Genomic DNA, 18,560 nt, shown 5'->3' on the forward strand with positions numbered 1-18,560 from the left:
CTGATCGTCTAACAACACTGAACAATGACATCAATGCCTTTTCAGTTGGCACGTTTAACAAGTCGTTTGTCTGTTTTGAAATAGCCTACGCACAGTAAAACGTTTATCCAAATTTAAAATCTACTTCATTACTTGCTAAACTTTTCAGGGTTCAAGTTCACTGTTTAAAGAATTTGAGGGTGATTTGTTTTCAAAGTGGGTCTCTCGATTACACCAAAAGTCTGTATTATCAGTCAAATAACAAGAGTTATAGTTGTATGACAAAAAGTAGTGATTGTCTGATATATATTTACTTATATTATGTATTCATTGCTAAATGTGTTAAAATCCTATTCTCACCGTTGTTGCTTAGAACTGCGCACGCGCATGAGGCGCCAGTCAAACTTCTGCCAAAACATGAAAACTTACTTCAAACAGCGTCTAATTGACAGACTCAGGTAGTTAGAAGTCAGTCAGAGGGGTGACAATCACATTGTTAACTCCTTAAAAAAGATAATAAAGTAAAAAGAAGCCTAATTTTTAAATCACGGAATGAATCTGAGCGAAAGCTCCATGAAATGTAATGGTTCACTCAAATAATAAATTGCATTAAATGCAGACCTTATTAAATGATCCACGGATGTTTGTTTGGATAGATGAAATCAAAACGGTAGCAAATTTCATTTTAGGAATCAAACGTGCAGATTAGTCTCCAACTTCATGGCTAATTCTGTTATTTGCTTTCTTTTAAATAGAACCATGATATCCTACTACTGTTAAATAAATTCTCAATAATTATAAATATGAAAACGTATTATATTTATAAAACCAAAAAAAAAAAAAAAAAAAAAAAAAAATTAAGTTGAAAACGTTTGCCTAGACAAGCATGTTGTGTAGGCTAATAGAGATGCCCCGTCGCGTGACTTGACAGGTGAATTAAAACAAACAGGGCGCGTGAGAGAAACTGCTACTGCACGAGGAGAGCGATGAACACCTGTGCGCATCCCTGCGCCACCGGCACACAGGTATAAAGCATTTACCCACCTCCTGACAGTAATTTCAGCCAGTATTACAGAGCCAAGTCAGTGTCGTTCGCGAGGAAAGATGAGATGATGGTTATTGACATTTTTAAAGTGCTCGCCCTGCGTATGCACCTTAAAATAAGGCATTTCGAGGGGCTCGCGCTGGTTAGACCCCAGTAAAGAGGGGTTCAAGAGCGGCTAGGCTCAACTGTGAATTAATAACAAAGTGTATCAGAACTGACCTAAACGCTCAATCACGCTTAAACATCCCAAATGCAGTCTTTGAGTACGGGATATGACTTACAGCTTGCGTTTAGACGGGAATATTTGACGTTACCTGAACGGGAAACTATTCTAAAGTGATTCTCGTGAAGTACAAACGTCGTGTCGCGATGCGCCTCAGGTAGAGCGCGCGCACACTGACTGCTTTGAACTGCGTGAAGCGCTTTAGCCAAGCCCAGTGTGTTGGATTTAAATGGTCCAGTTTTGACACATTTGCTTTGCTCAACCGAGTATCTGCGTTAAGGTATAACCACTCTTGGCGCAGAGCCTGTTGTTTAGAACACGAAACAAATTGACTTCTCCTCCCCCAAGTCTTTGCCTTTTTGTAATTTGCTCTGGCGTTGTTGTTTGTGTGTGACCAGCTCTGGGATTTCACCTCGTCCTGGAGAGACCAGCGCAAATCAACCCGAATAAAACATCCCGACCCTGTTCACCTCTCCCGGAGGGTCGTTTTCCTTCGAGACACGTGGACGAAGTCGTACACAGCATTAGGTGAGTGGATTCAGACAGTATTGAACTTTATCTTGTGATATATGTGCGTGTGTTTTCGTGTTCGGCATGAGCGCGCACGGAGCCGCTGCTCGCGTGACTGCCTGTTGTTGAGCGGCGTTAACGGGAAGGAGCTCCGCGATCTCTCCCTCTCTCTCAGCCCGCTCTTGCGATCTTTCCCCTTTCCATAGTCATAGTAATCCTGCTGGGATTAGAGCGCGTTTCCCTCCAATCATCAGCAGCTCGATCATTCCTGCCTCAAACCGCAGCAGATCTCAATCCAAATCATGTCAGTTTCACCATTCCCATCAGCTCAGAATTGATTACTTTTCATTTAGCTACTGTGCGTATGTGCACACATGCATTTGTTAAGATAATATATTTGATGCCCCCCTCCACCAAATTCAGATTTTTCTCTTTGAAGAGTTAGTGAAATATGTTTTCTGCAAGCCCACAGGCTATTCATTGTTTTTGAAACAACATAAAGTAGAATAAACACAAATAATCTAAAATAATAATACATTTGTAATGTTGTAATACTAAAATATAGTTATAGGGCGTAATATAAAACTGTATCGCTCTGTTGAAAAATGTAACTACTAGAAGACAGATGTGCAGTGGTCAGCAGATAAGCGCTTGTGATAAGTTATGTAGTCCGATAGTGGGAAACAAAAGTGGCTTGCTTATGTGTATTTGTAGTGAATTTCTGACATTTTGAAAAATTTGTGTACAGTAAAATGTGTATTCTGTATGCATCTCTGAATTATGGGTTTGGGAAATAATTTGATAATAATTTGGGGAAACATAATTTGAGCATAAAAGGCTCTGTGACATTTAAATGAGACATGAATATTACTTGACTTATAAAATAAAACTTCTCTCGAAACCGGACTATAAGATGTGCGTGCTCAAATTAAGTTACACCCACCATCATTTTATAATTTTAGGGATGTCCTGTACAGTCTGTCGTTCTATGTACAGTTTTTTGCACACACCAATTTGACTTGTACTGAAAACGTATGATTTTTAAATATTTCAATGGCTCTTAACGGTGTAAAACAGACCGCAGTGAACTCCATAGAATCCAGCTGTTGAGTTCACACATAAATCTAATGAAAAATTAACGCTGACTTATATAGAGAGGAGAAAAGTAATTTGCTCGAGTAAGTCATATATTACTGTGTTGGCTCTAATGCATTGGTGATTGATTTTAGTGTTCACAAATTCATAAACGTTGTGATAAAGTAGTCAGATAATCAACTGGTGTGATTTTTGTAATTTATTATAAGAATGAAATGTAATGTAATAGGAAGACAAGGGCTCAACGAGCAAAAGGGAAAAAGTATGTATGAATTCTGATGAAAATCCACAATGATTTTTGTTGTTTTGTCATTGAATTAAGCTTTTCTTTTTAGTGGGGTCATTTTGAATGCACCAAGGCTTTTCCCTTTTTGGCAAATGTTTATTAACACTTTACTTGGACTGAGTTTTGGCTATTACCCACAAAGCCTTGCCTCATAATTCTGTCATAATTTGCATAATGAGTCTTTTCCCCCTTATTTTTCTCCTTTCACAGGCTCTTACAAGAGTCTCTTTTAAGAAATAATTTGTGTTTCTTCATTCAAAACCCACTGACTTTATTCTGAATGAATTCCTCTCTGATAAGTACATAACCAGACATTAGATCTTGGATGTTGCTCTTTTTAATACCAGAACTCCAACAGAAACTCCCACTGAAAAAAAAAACACTAGTTGAAAATGCCATAAGAGTTATTTTAGGCCGTGTTAGTCGCAGAGTTTCTCCATATCTCCACACAGAATCAGGGATTGGTTTCCGATTGCTGGGAGGGAGAGAAAAATCACTGTGCATGCTCTCTCTCTCTCTCTCTCTCTCTCTCTCTCTCGTTTACTCTCATCATTCAGATAGATAAATTCGCATTGCTCTTCAGATTATCACTTAATCAGTTTTGTGAATGCACCACTTTGGCATGACAGTATTATAGACCAGGTATAGTCCTTATCCCTAAGACCACATCTGAACTGACTCTCAAAAAAAATCATGACTGTTTGACTGAGTGTAACTTAATTATGAAAAGGAAAGCAGACAGAACAAGAAAAGTTTTTGAGTACTAACCCTAACCCTAGGGGGAATTTCTACAAACTAGAATTGATTTCAGGGTTTTTTTTTAAATCACTTGACCCTCATTAAATTTCAAAACACTTTTTATTTTTTTTCAGATGTGAAACTCAAAATGAGAAGTTTTGAATAATGTGCCAGCTGCTCTTTTCCATGCCATTATAATGAACAGGGATGGAAAAGTTGATTGACTTTTGACTTGCAATTGAATCTTTTGCAGTGTCTCACAAACATCATTTAAAAAAAAAAACATGACCCTCAGGTTACAAAAGAAGTTAAACTTTTAGAAAAACCTGTCTCTGTACCTTACTTTTTTCTTTCAATTTTTTTCATTTTCTTTTCATTTTTATGTGTGAATAACAAGTGACTCATTTTCTGAATTGATTTGATGGTGAAAAATATGTCCTTTTGTATCCGATAGATTCAGAACGACGTTAGGGTGAGTATGTGATATCAGAATTTTTGTTTTGGGGTGATCTGTCCATTTAAAGGTGTGTTGATCCTCAGAAACACAAGAATAGATCAGAATCCTTTTCACCCACTGCATCTCCTCTGTTGTCCGTTTGAACTGTGTGGTGATCACAGGACAGGAAACGGTAAACAAATTCTTCAACATGTGGTGGCCTGCAAGAGCATACTTTTCCTTATCCATTTCTCTCTCTTCAGCGTGAGCAAAAGCTTGCACTTCCTCCCACCTCTCTTACTCTCTTTCCCCCTCTATCCCGCTCCAACAAGCCAGCAGGAAGATAGTGCTAGCAGATCTTGGACTACGCTGGATAGCATTTGCCAAGACATATGAATTATAAGGCTAATGGGCTTAAAAGGCTTGTCTTAACATTGTCTCTACTTAACCATGCAAAAGCTGGCTTATAGTACAGCAGAAATAGATTGGGAACCAAAATACCCCAATTTTGAGGTCAGGATTAGAATGGATGAAAGACACTAAGTTTCTTTGCGAAACCATGAAATATTCAATTGTTGGCAAATTGAGAAAAATCTTTCCCCACTGCTCTCTTCTGGCGAGCCGTTCGCAAAGTGCATTGTGATTGTGTTTTGACATACAACTGATGGGATTCTTCTCATAACCACAGAATCTGGGACAGGTCGTCATGAGGGGTGGGGGGGGAAAAAACGCAGTGAGAACAAAGTAACTGAGTTTCTGGGCTCAGATTGTGGAGGCAGCCCAGCAGCGAAGCACTGGCCATGTGTTCGGGCCGTCGCTCTGGTGGCTTTGGGCCGGACATCCACAGAGCTGCATGTGAACTGTTATGCTCTCACTCCCTGCCCCAGTTCAGGGCTCGTACGGGCCTCTGATTGGATGCGCGTGCATCTGTGCTGTATGCTTATTGGTTCTAAGTGCTTGCTGAACTCTTTCTAGTGGGGTCCAGAGTTTGAGTTTAGTTGGATGGGATCTGAGGATCATTCCTGGCAGTTCCAGCTGTGTGGCAGGTCAGCTGCTTGCCCCCCTCCCCTGCCCTCTCTCAGCATTTCTGAATAAATGAGCTATTCTGGGACATGCAAATATCCAGAAGGCTGGATAAGTCTTTGGAATATGTTCAGTGAATGTGTGTGTTTTTTTTTTATTATGGCAAGTTTAGGGTCTCTTTCACTAACCTTGTGTGTGAATGGATTTGTGTGTTAACCTTGTACAGGTGTTTTAATTATTCATCAGTAAGTTTACACTTGTGTGTTTTTTCTTCTAAATTTAGGATAAACTGTGGGCCACAGTGAGTCAGTGGGAGTCACCCCTTTAATATATCCATCTGTGAAATGAAAACATGAATAATGTGCAGCGAAAGTTTACATTTATTTCCATTTGGTATTTTAAAAAGTATTTTATTCCTGTAATGGCAAAGCTGAATTCTCAGCTGCCATTACTCTACTCGTCAGTAAATCATGAAATATAAATAGTAATTTATAATATTACAGTTTCTGTCACTTTTAATCATTTAATAATGAATAAAAGTGTTAATTTCTTTAATTTTATCCAGTGGTTCAAGTTATCCCCTTTGATACAGCTTAATGTGCAGTGCACAAAGTTGTGTCACTGGAGCGCTTTCTTTCTCTGAAATAAAGGCGTTTTTCTTTTTTAAAACTCTTTGACTAGAGGACAGATTACTAAGTTGTTTAAAAGTAATAATAATAGAATGATGGACTTCTGGTCACCCTAGAAACATAAAATGTGTTAAGATGGATTTTTATGTATGTTATTATTAGAAACTTGAATAAAGTGACCTAACAACAAATCGCACTAATTTAAGAGTAACAAAATAAGTAACAAAATTGACTAACTAATTATTTATTTTTTATTTATTTTTTGCATTTGAAAAAAGTTTTTTTTCTCTTCTTTTTCTGCCTACATACTGTATTGTCAAAAACACTTTTTTATCAATAACTAATGAATGACACCTACTTTTTCAGGAACTGCATTTATGTTTTGTCATTTCTGTTAAATTATTTAAGGATATACATTTTCTAAAAAAATTTATGGTGTGTTCATGTTTGTGTATATATTTTTATAGATAATCTTGCCCCTAAGTGGCACACAAAACAAATTATAGCTAGTTGCTTTACATGTCGGTCAGATGTTCTCTTCCTGTCTGTGCGAACAACCAGAATAAACAGTGGAAAAGACCTCATGCAAGAGTTTTTATCACTTGATTGGTTATCAATAGTAAACTCCAAGCTGTATGTGAGTCTATCTGCTTCTGCTAAAATGTTTGTGGTAGACAGCGTTTGGTGACAGTGCTCCTCTGTCACGCAGAAACACTTGAAAGGTCCTCTGTTGAAAGTGGATGTGTGTGAGGCCTGGGTTGCCTTGACACTTTGATCAATCAAGAATAAATGAGAGGGCACGCTTCTATCACACTGAATAATAATGATGAGCATTTGTCGTTTGAAAGCTACAAGCATGTGTTCCTGAATGTTGATGCTATTCACCACAGAGGCTAGGAACATTAAAAAAAAATTCACAAAGACTTTAACTGAATTGATCTATTTATTTATTTCACCTCTGTTTTGTGGTGTCAGATTTGCAACGTTCGAGCCTACGTTCAAAAGAGTTTGCTGAATGCAGCTCATCTCATTGTGCCTTTTCAAAACGGATTGTTCTTGGGGTCTTGTGGGATTTCAAGGTTTCTGTGTTCCTCCTCTAATCTCTGTCCTTAACCACCACACTCGGAGTCATCTTGCTGCATAACTCAACTATTTCGTTTAGGGAAATTAGTACGTTCCCGCCGACCCTGTCTTTCATCGTTTGCCGTGGTGCATATTTAAGTCCGTTCCTGGGCTTATTTTCCTAATTGGTGGCCTGTACTTGCTCAACACCGATTGCCTTTGATCATCTCAGATCATTACGTTTACCTCATTAATTTGCTCAATCCAGTTTTTTTTCCCCTCCCCTGTTGAGCCAAATTTAAGGGCCCATGTAAAAATTGGATTAATAATACATTTTATGAGCCAAGAGAAAAATCAGCTCCCTTTGTGGTCTCTCTCTGTCTCCCTTGTCTTTCTTCTTACCCGCTGATTGTGTTTCCCTAGTGTGAAAGACACAAGCCAAACAATGCCTGATGAAAGGACACTCTCTGTGTTTGTTGCTGTTGACCTGAATCTAGTCTGAAAGGAAGCCACGGACAGGGCGGAGAGGAATGAAGATACAGGGAGGAACGGTATGGTGCTGTTTGCTACGTGTACTTGAGAAAGTTGCTGATTAGATCCCTAGTGCTGTTGGCGTCCATTGCTGTGATCTTGTCGAGGGAGGATCTGTGTTCCCTGTCTGTTGAAGGCACTTTGTGATCTGTCTGACCCTGTATGTGCTATGTTTAGGCAAAATCTATACTGTCAAATAAAAATAAAGAAAATAAGAATAATCTGTCTAACTATAAGCAACAGCACGAATAAATACAATAAGTTTTAAAAGTAAAGATACAAATAAAATAATAAATACATATAAGTATATATGTGACCCTGGACCACAAAACCAGTCATAAGGGTCAATATAAGCTTTGTTTTAGGATATTGTTGTACATTTGTTGTCCAGATTTTCAAATGGCAATATTTGGCTGAGATACAGCTACCTGAAAATCTGGAATCTGAGGGTGCAAAAAAATCTAAAAACAGAGAAAATTGCCTTTTAAAACTGTCCAAATGAAGTCCTTAGTAATGCATATTACTAATCAAAAATTACATTTTAGTATATTTATAGTAGGAAAATTACAAAAATATCTTCATGGAACATGATCTTTACTTACATTCCCAATGATTTTTTGGCATAAAAGAGAAATCTATAATTTTGACCGAAACAGTCAATTTTTGGCTATTGCTACAAATATGCCCATTCTACTTAAGATTGGTTTTGTGGTCCAGGGTCACATATGTAAAAACAGTACTGACTACAAACTGAACAGAAGTGTGTACATTGTGCATCTTTATACGTTCTCTTAGTTCCTTTTCAAGCGCCATCAACAGTCCCTTTATTTTTCAACACTCATCTCCAGAACCTTTGCTCCATCCTGGTTTATAATGTCAACTTTCTAGATGAATAAAATGAAGTTTTGACCTTGTTGAAAATGACTTTAACAAGCAGTTTTGGAGAAAACGTTGTAAAAATAAGTCTTTGTCTACCACCTCTTCATATTTATCTCCTGTCGCTTATCCTCTTTTTTGTGTTTTCTTTATCTTCATTTTAGTCTTCTATCCATGTTCTCTTGTCTTGAAATGTGTGCATTTCCCTCCTACACTTCTACCTTAAAAAGCCTCAGGCCTAACACTTTTGACAAAGATACATGCAGACTTTAAAAGCAAAGAATTCATCATATTTATTGTCTCGCTGCCAAATAGGGCACAAATAATCCACTCCAATTAGGTGTTTGTGGCATGAAAATTGGATTTTCTCTCTCTTATGAAAACGCATATTCCAGAACACCATTGTTGAGTCTGAATTCCAGCAACGACAAGAGAACAACATGCCAGGTTGATTTCACACAACCATCTGCATATAGAGGCCGTAGGTAAATATAGATCTGTATCTTCAGTGCACACTTTGTTTTTACTGTATTGAGGCCGTTATTGTCCTTTCCGTGTGGCCGTATACATATCAATGTGACTGAATCTCACAATCCATGAACTGATGTCTAAGCCAGCGTACAAAGGAGAACTGCTGTCTTTTTTCGAGAGGCGTTTATTGTCTTCCAACCCAGAGCAAGCAAACAAACAAAGTCGTGAGGCATCTATTGAGCAGATTGCAGCGCACATGATTTAGTCTCAAGGCTTTGGGCTTTTATGTCCACATGATTGTGTGCATCTTCATATTGTTTGGTTTCAGACGTCTTCCATTATCATATAGATAACTGAACATTGTTACTTGGATATGAGAAGCTGTGGCTAATGTAATGTCATCTCTTTGGCGTGCGAGTCACTTTTTCCTCGCTTTTATGATCCTGTCTTTCTACTTTATGGGAAGATTGGAGACCAGAGAAAAGGGGGAAAATACTATGGATTTTTGCACTCAATAAATCAATGACCTACTTTGGTATTTTGTGAAACCTTGCTTATTTTTCACATGCCCATGGCGGTCATTCTGTTTATTTTGCTCTGTGTTTGTGTGTTTCTTGGGGTGTGTATGGCATCATTCAGGTCCCAAGAGGGTGTTTCGGATCTATACTCATTGGCCGGTTGCTGCGGTCGAGCTCGAGTTCAGATCTGATAGTGAGTGTCTCCTGACCACTGATCTGAGACCATCACTGCTGTTGATGCTAAATGATTTCGATCAGGATTCGGATTTTGCACTGGTCTTGGGTCAGCGTAACGGGATAACCTAAAGTTTACCCTGAAATTCCTCCAAGTATGTAAAAGCGCTGTTCCCACTTTGCAAAGTGTTTGGTAACAGTTTTGCTCTCTGACCCCAGTGTATATAAAAACAATATCAAAGTGGATAATGTCATGATCCTTTATATATATATATATATATATATATATATATATATATATATATATATATATATATATATAAATGCAGTACATACTTATGAATGTTTCTTTGTTGTTGTTCTGAGTTGATTCAGTTGTCCTGAATAAAACACCCTCAATAAATTGCTAAAATAATTATTTCATTTTTTATCATGCAATATTTTAAAATATTTTTTTATTTTCAAAGATAATCCATGAGTTTGTAAAAATACTTAGAAAGTATATATATATTTAGAAATAATACATGTAATAATTAATAAATTATATTATAAATGTATATTATTAAAATATATTAATAAATGTAATTGTGCACACAACTATTTGTTATTGCCCCAAAGAAACTCTTTCCATTTAAACTGAGGAGTGTAAATTCTGTTCCACCTGCGTAACCAAATTGTAAAAAAAAAATTTGAAACCGGTTTTCCAGAATGTTTCCCCTATCTGCCAATTTTCATCAAAACTGCACCAAACTTGCACTGTTATTTTAGCCATTATGTTATGTTAGGATTGGTTGAGATATTAAAAAAATACTTTAATATCAACCTTATATTGTCTGTCTTCTAGTCGTTATCTGCATATTAAGCTCCCTATATTGGAGGATGTATCTTAATGTCGAAAAAAAAAAAAAAAAAAATCAGCACAGAATCAAGCCTTTGTTCTGTGATACAGTAGAAATGTGAAACCCCTTGATAAATATGTGTTCAGCTTTGTCTTGCACTGTAAGGGAATTCTCTGTAGCTTATGGAGTGCATGATGTACCATTCCATGAAGTTTGATCATACATTCTTTTAGCGGTTACTGATATAATACGTGGAAGTAAGTATTAGCTGATACGTGTGTGTTTGTGCATGTTCTTTGTCTGTGGCTTTATGGAGCTGGTGTGTCTGTGTGTGTGTGAGTGTGCGAGAGCCCCTCTGCCTGAGAGCGTCCCTCTGATCTTCCCTGTGCGTTCTCTCACTTTCAACATCTTCCCTTTCTTATGGAAAAGAGCCAATTAGAGTTGTGTCTGTTTGTTTAAAACAAAATGGCTTTTAATTAGTCTGATCAAAACCTCACTTCTGTAGGCCCCAGGATCCACTTTGTAGTTCCCCTCTAGATTGCAGATGGTTTTGATGCTGGCTGATAGGACAGGAAGACAATCTGATGGCTTTTAATGAATGCTCTTACTTTTGTCTGCCTGTACCTTTCTCTTTTTCCTTTTTCTTTCCGTCTCTTTTGTTGTATTGTTCCGGGGACCCCCCCCCAAACCGCCCGCCCCATGTTCTGTCGTTTTCAGAAAGGCCACTGCTCGTCGCACTCCCAGCCTGTGTGCTGCAGCTGGGGATTGTGGGTAAATGTGGATGTGACCTCATCCTCAGGTGGTGGCTGTGGGGCCTGCTTCTCCTTATAGTCCTGCTCTTCTGTCCTTAAGAGACTTCATGCAGACATAATACAGGCTTTCATTAAAGGGCATTTGGGCCAAGGGCGAATCTGCTTCTCAGAGGCTTCTGTCAAAGGAACCTTATCTATTATGAGAGAGCCTTTATCTTACGCATTTTCTCTGGTGCCCTCTGTACTGTTCGAGGGGAACAAAAGAGCTCTTTGCTTGAGAAAGTGAATTTATTTCTGACATTGTGGTCATTGAACTCAGCCCTCTGTGAATTAAATTGCCCCGGTTGTGCTCGAGGGATCTTCTCCGTGTTAAACGTGGTCTTGTCACCAACTGGGATGTTTATTATATTGGATTGTTTAGTGTACAAACCAGTGATATATGGTCATTTTGTGATTATTGACATGAGCCGATAATAACCATGCATGATTATCATATTAGCAGAAGTGTTAAAGGGTTAGTTCACCCAAAAATGAAAATGATGTCATTAATGACTCACCCTCATGTCGTTCCAAACCCGTAAGACCTCTGTTCATCCTCGGAAAACAGTTTGTTGAAGCATCGAAAATACATTTTGGTCCAAAAAAATAATAATTATGACTTTATTCAGCATTGTCTTCTCTTTCGGGTCTGCTGGGAGTGCGTTCACGACGCTGCTGACGTGTTATCTTTATTATCGGGTGCACCAGAAAACATGTCAGCAGCTTCATACTTTTGGAGCAAAATGTATTTTCGATGCTTCAACAAATTCTAACCTACCCTCTGATGTCACATGGACTACTTTGATGATGTTTTTATTACTTTTCTGGACATGGACAGTATACCGTACATACATTTTCAATGGAGGGACAGAAAGCTCTCGGACTAAATGTATATCTTAAGTGTTCTGAAGATGAACGGAGGTCTTACGGGTTTGTAACGACATGAAGGTTATTCATTAATGACAGAATTTTCATTTTTGGGTGAACTAACCCTTTAACTACCTTCTTGCTGGAAAAAAAGTATAAACAGTGACCTATGTGAACTAAGAAATCCACTAACTGCACTGCTATTCTCTGAATTGCAGCAAGTAGATACAAGCAGAGTGAAATTATAAGTGCTTTTGAAATGCAGTGGGGTCAATCAAATTAGATGACTAATCAAGTGTAAAAGAAGAGGCCACCATGTTCTCTAGATATCAGCATTGGCAAAACTGGAAAAACCCACAACCGTCAATCTCTAGTACAAGGAAGATATTGTAGTCGATGGATGTTGTTTGCTTAGGTGAGTGGGGCAGGTGTGTTATCTCTTCAGAAGTAGGGTTTGGATCAAACTGACATTCAGGGTGCAAACATGAGGCATCTAATCAGTCTTGCTCAGGTCAAACTGGGCTTCTAATTGACATGCCGCACACATGTGTCTGTGTAACGAGATTCTGAGACGGTTTACACTGACAGCTGTCAGTACGAAGTTGGATGAGCAGTTCTTGTTACCTTAGGATGCAGACATATGTATCTGCAGCAGCTTTGCTTACCTACATCCCTTCTCTTTCATTCACTACTCCCTCCCATCTCTCTGCAATTGGATGCAGTGGGATTTCTTTAGCAGTGAGAGACACTGAAGGAAGTTTGACATGCATTCCTTCAAAGTGAGACACTCTTTCCGTAGCGTGAGTTTGGGCCTGAGGGTCTGGTACCCTTGAGCCGGACTTTCAGACTACTTCTGTTTCTGTTCATGCAACTTGTTCGTTTTCTCTCGTAGCCCACTAGGACTGTCTGCTAATTTTTTTCCCAGTCCCATTTGGTGTGTCTGTATTTGGTCTGACAGGCCGTTTTCAATCAGGCAAATTGAGATGGAGTCAGCCGTTTACAGGCTGCTTTCGTCCCGTCATACGTGATTTATTTTACGAGTCTGACCTGACCCAGTGATCTTTTTTTATGCCCATGAGACAGAGACACTGAACAATCAGAATGTTTGATAGCACTCTTTTATACGCTTTATGAATATTTCATGTATTTTGGCCCTGCATGTGGATTTTGAAGCGAGACACAAAGAAAAACAGTGTGAAAAAGAGAACATCTCTTGTTCTCTCAGTGTGTGTGAGAGAGAGGAGAACACGTGCTCAATTCTCCAATTCCTCAGTGCTTGTTTAAAGTCACCTTTACTTTTTTCCCTCTTGTTTAACAGGATGTTATATGGGCTCAGTGTTATGCTGTATGGCAGCCAAACTGGTTGTCAGTCCTGCTTTAGTGTACAAAAAAATCTTATATTTAATAGGGTGTGCAGTAATACCAGAGTCTATAAGCATCTATAATCAGTTAGACTACAAGCAATTTAATACAGTAACTATCTATATAACATCATAATTATTTTGCTGGTAATTCAATACCATAAAGTGTTATATGTTACGTAATTACGGAGTAATGTTTTTTTGTTTTTTTTGACTGTAATATGTTTTAAATATAAAAATGTATAAAATAAATATTTAAAGAAGTATGTAAAAATAATTGCTTAAGTATGTATTAATTACTTAAAAATAATATTAAACTACTTTTTACCATATGTTACCAAATATTTTTACTGGGCAAAATTTACTTTGTTGTATTTTGTGTGTGAGTATAGCCTATATATGTTTACAGACAGTTTCCTGCGTGTGTGTGTGTGTGTGATTGTTTGTTTGCCATCTCCTCTTCAGATTTCACACTAGTCATCTTGCTGTTTGCATCCCAAGTCAGTGAGTGTCTAATCATGATGCATATTCTCTGGTACAGGGTCCTGTAAATGGGCGGGCGGCCTACGTGTGTGCGATGAGTCCTGTGGGTCTGACATGTGTGTTAATACGGGCGGCACTTAATGCAGTCCTGCCGTTTGCCTCCATTTCCACCTAATTTGATTTGCCCCTAAATGTCACTTCCATTGCATTGATTAAACCTCAGCGCTGCCACCGAGCCGGCCCGGGAAGGTTAAGGAGACAGGATGGAAGCTGTCACAGCTGACCCATCAATAGAGATACACGTGCACACAATTGATATGGCTGTCTGTCTGTTGTTCTGTTTTTCTGTCTGTCGTTCCATCATGCATATAGTAGTGCAAATGTGCATATAGTATGTTTTTTTATTATGGTGGCCAATGGGTTCGCCCTAGCAATTTTTACTCAACAAGAAGAAAATTAGATTGAACACTGCCTATGAACCATACAGAACCAACATTTAACACATAACCCTTCTATTAATTACATATTGATGACTCAGTCATGAGAAATCAATTACTCATTAAGTGTAACCTCATTAAGGGTAACAAGCACTGTCATCCACATTATCTTTTTTTTTCAGGGTATATGTGTGTGTTGTGTTTGTGTGTTATTTATTAGCGAGAGGGGACTGCAGCCAGTATTATATTGCTGACAGACGAAGCTGGTGTGAGCACTTTGGCTGAGCACCCCTCTGTTGCTCTTGCTAACCTGTGTGGTGTAGTGACAGAATCGGAGCAGTCTGACTTAGACTCCTGTTTTCCTGGATCACTGAAATTTCTCCTCTAATTTATGATTTGGTGTAATCCAGCCGACGAGTTATAGGAGCAGCAGGCGAATCTGCCCTATATAAGGTGTTGAGTGTGTTTTCATGCTGCTCATGAGCTGTACCAGAGCTTTGGATGAAACACACACATACTGTACATATGTACACAAATTGTCTTGTGTATTATGTCTGTTGTATTGCCTTAACTCTTCTCTCCCATGGTTTATCTCTTCTTTTTTTACACAGTTTTCCCTTCAGTGGTCCAAACATCCATGTCCACCTAACAATGGATGTTGCGCATATGAGAGAAATTATCATTTTTTAATGCAGTGAGGTTCAAAGAGCCATTATTTTGTAATTTAATACCACATTTTCCATTATATCATCAGCATAACCATTTGTTTTGTATTAAATTTCAACGCTATCTCATGACCAATTCGTACGTATTTTATGAGATAGCGAATTCTTATGACGTCACACGATTTGTCTAGACCCCAGTGATGGGTAGGTCATTAGTACGAATTCATATGAATTGGGGAACTCCAAATACGTGCGATTTCCTATGAGAGTGGTTGTACATATAAGCCACCTCGTAAAATATGAATTGCCATTAGATCGGGTTGGAAATTTCATTAATTTCATAAGTTCACACAATCAGTGTCACAAATTTACTGTCATTTGTTGTAACTAGTGTAGATTCTAAAATAACATATTTGTTTTATGGCATAAAAGTGCCATAAAAAAGTAAGCCCTCTGAGTCAAGTCATATGGCTCACTTTCATAATCCTTTTTTTTTTTTTTTGAAGCTTGACAGCCTCTAAACACTTTGTTATATAGTAAAGAACAGCATAAACATTCTTCTAAACATCTTTTTTTGTATTATACAGATGAAAAGATTCAAAATAACGTGAGGGTAAGTAAATGATGACTGACCTTTCATTTTTGCTGAATGATTATTTTAACCCCGTGGCACACTTACTTTGTGCTCACCGTCATCATGGCAGCATAAGGTCTCATTGTCACCACGATACTAATGTTACAAACAGCTAGTTCACAGTACAAAGGTGGAGTTGTGCCTTTAACAGTGTGGCGTTAAATATTTCATCCGCACTGCTTGGTTGTCTGAGCCAATTGCCTGCGCCACTAAAGAGGCAAAGTAACACAAACTGACAGCAGCAGTCAGTGTAATGTGCTTTAGAAAGACAAGCAACAGCCTTTAACATAAACACTGTCTCCAGTGCAGTCAGAAGACCACAGCATTAGTGTATCTGTGTCCCTGGAACATAAACACAAGATCTCTAACCTGCCTTGTGAGCAAACCCCTGCACCATCGGGATCACGGTCACCCCCCCTTGACAAGACGCATGACAATATGTTATGAACAACAAGTCAAGTGCGGGCTGTGCAAAGAATCATTTAACTGAATGAACATACTAAACAAAAACTCTCTTTACTGAACATGTCATGTCATGTTTTGAGTCTAAATGAGAACTGAAGCAGCATTGAATGAGACAACTTGTTTTTGAACATGTTAAACAAAAAATGACGTAAACAAGGATCTGCAGAACAATTGACTGAAAGTAAAGCATGTTGTTTTTTTAACTTAGCTTGATCATCTTTAAAAATAAAAAATTCAGAATAATTTATCTTTTGGCAAGTTCACCTTTATTATGATGAGACGGATCAAAGCTGATAGGAAGCGTAGTGGGAGAGAGATGGGGCGGGATCAAGAAAGGGTCAGGATTTGAACTTGTGTATAGTATTTATTAATATTTTGAATTAGTTTATATTGTTAAATTTTATTTTAGGTTTTAGTCATTTTTATATTTGCCCATTATTTGTATTAGCTTTTTATTTCTATTAAGGTTTTTATATATATATATATATATATATATATATATATATATATATATATATATATATATATATATATATATATATATATATATTTGTTTTTTTTTTTTTCAAAAAATTTGAAGTAAGATGTCAAGGAAATACTTTTTATAAAAATAAATAAATAAATAAATAAATAAATATATATATATATATATATATATATATATATATATATATATATATTTGTATTGGTTAACGATGCAACTAAATATATATAAACTGAAATATCTATATTTTAACTTTTTAGTTTAACAACAACAAAACTGATGTGGGTTTCAGAGCTTAATATGAGGCATATTTTTACGTAAATGAAATGTTACGATTTCTGCGCTTAAAAAAACTGGATTTTACGTAATCATATTTTCAGATGCATTTATTTAAACTGCTTAGAATCTTCATAAATCTGTTTTATGAAAAAAAATAGAGAGTTAAGTAAATGATTCAGTGAATTGACTCTAATTGGTTTACACTTACTGGTATAACCTACAGAAATGAATCAGAAGTAAACGAATCTGAGTGGATCTTTTTCGTGAACGGAATCAAAAGTTTGAAGTCATTGGGATAATGACAAACTCCACACTCTTCCAATGATGGTGTCGTGATGAGTCGAAAAGAAAATGTTAAGAGTAAAAAGGATGAGATGAATAGAAGGAAAGTGAAAAATATAGGGGAGAAGAAAGAAAGAAAGAAAGAGAGGGAGAGAGAAAGAAAACGAGCAGATTTCTTCCCCTCCCATCCTCTTGTTTGGTTCTCAGTGTGTGTAAATGGCCAGGGGGAAAATTGAGGGGGTAGAAACGCTCCTCTCTTGTTAAACTGCTGGCAGATGACAGAAAAATTAGAGGCATTTTGCTCTTGACAGGTTGTTGTGTTTCTTTTCTGCTTCAAATGGTTTGTGTCAGTTTGTTTTCAGTCAAGCTGTCTCTCCCTCACAATGCACGCGGTGTACAGGTTTTTGTTCCGTTGGGGAAAAGGATCTGATATATCTAATGCCTTTCAGTTTGAAAAGAACAGTGGAGGGAAACACACTCACTGCTGTGTCTGCTAATTACAGTGGCAGACTTTGATTACTTGTTTGAAAACACTTTTCAAACATGTGTAATGATAACAATTAGTTACCGCTACATTTTCTCAGCGTGCTCAGTATCTCTCTCTCTCTCTGTGTCTTGACAGCGTATCTTTCTTTCAGAGTTTGTGCGATGCAGAAAGAACATTTGTCTGGATTCGGTCACATATGTCGACGTTAGCACAGTCTGCTTTGTGAACGAGTGTATTTAAAGGTGCAGTTCTCTCAAAAATGAAGTGTCTGTCATCATTTTCTCACACTTGCATTGTCCCACACCCATGCATCTGACTTTCTTCTGTTGAACAAAAAAGGAGATATTTTGAACAATGCTCATGCTGCTTTATTCCTTTACAACGAAACTGTCACTGCTCAAAAATGGTCACAAAAGCTAAAATCTAAAACCTTTAATTGTATGAAAAAAAAGAACAGCTTATGTAACTTATTTTCCACAGATGAAAGAAAGTCATACGAGTTTTGGAAGACATGAGGGCAAATGGTAACTGAAATCATTTTTGGGTGAACTGTCCCTAACAGGAGTGAGATGCAGTCTGACTGGAAAAAATCTGCATAAGAAACCGACCGTTGCAGGTCTGAGATAATATTGTTGTCATTTTCCTTGTGGTTTTCTGACCTTCTCCTGTTCAGTTTATGAATAATGAACTGGGGTGATACAGAATGAATTACATTTTTACCATAATACAGAGGAAACTGTACATCCTGATTGTGTTTTCTATAAGTGAGTCAGGGATTTTGTCTCGGAGCCTTTATCTCAAACCGTGAAATCTGACAGACACGATGGAAAGCGAACTTCGTGTGACAGGAAACTTTCCATTTGTGCCGGATAGGCCTTCTTCTTGATTTG

General features: G+C 37.6%; 1 long non-coding RNA gene across 2 annotated transcripts in view; it reads left to right on the top strand.

Annotated features, from left to right (window-relative positions):
- Nucleotides 1-918: 918 nt before the first annotated feature.
- Nucleotides 919-18,560, top strand: part of LOC113069636 (uncharacterized) — a 96,768-nt gene continuing 79,126 nt past the window's right edge. Inside the window, exons 1-2 of one of the 2 annotated variants that reach the window (XR_003279775.1) lie at nucleotides 919-1,004; nucleotides 1,646-1,775. This is a non-coding gene — a long non-coding RNA (uncharacterized LOC113069636). Of the gene's footprint in view, nucleotides 1,005-1,420; nucleotides 1,776-18,560 lie in introns of those variants that run through there. The other variant, XR_003279774.1, reaches the window with a different exon arrangement.

Source organism: Carassius auratus, unplaced genomic scaffold (genome assembly GCF_003368295.1).
Source record: "Carassius auratus strain Wakin unplaced genomic scaffold, ASM336829v1 scaf_tig00001979, whole genome shotgun sequence".
NCBI lineage: Eukaryota > Metazoa > Chordata > Actinopteri > Cypriniformes > Cyprinidae > Carassius > Carassius auratus.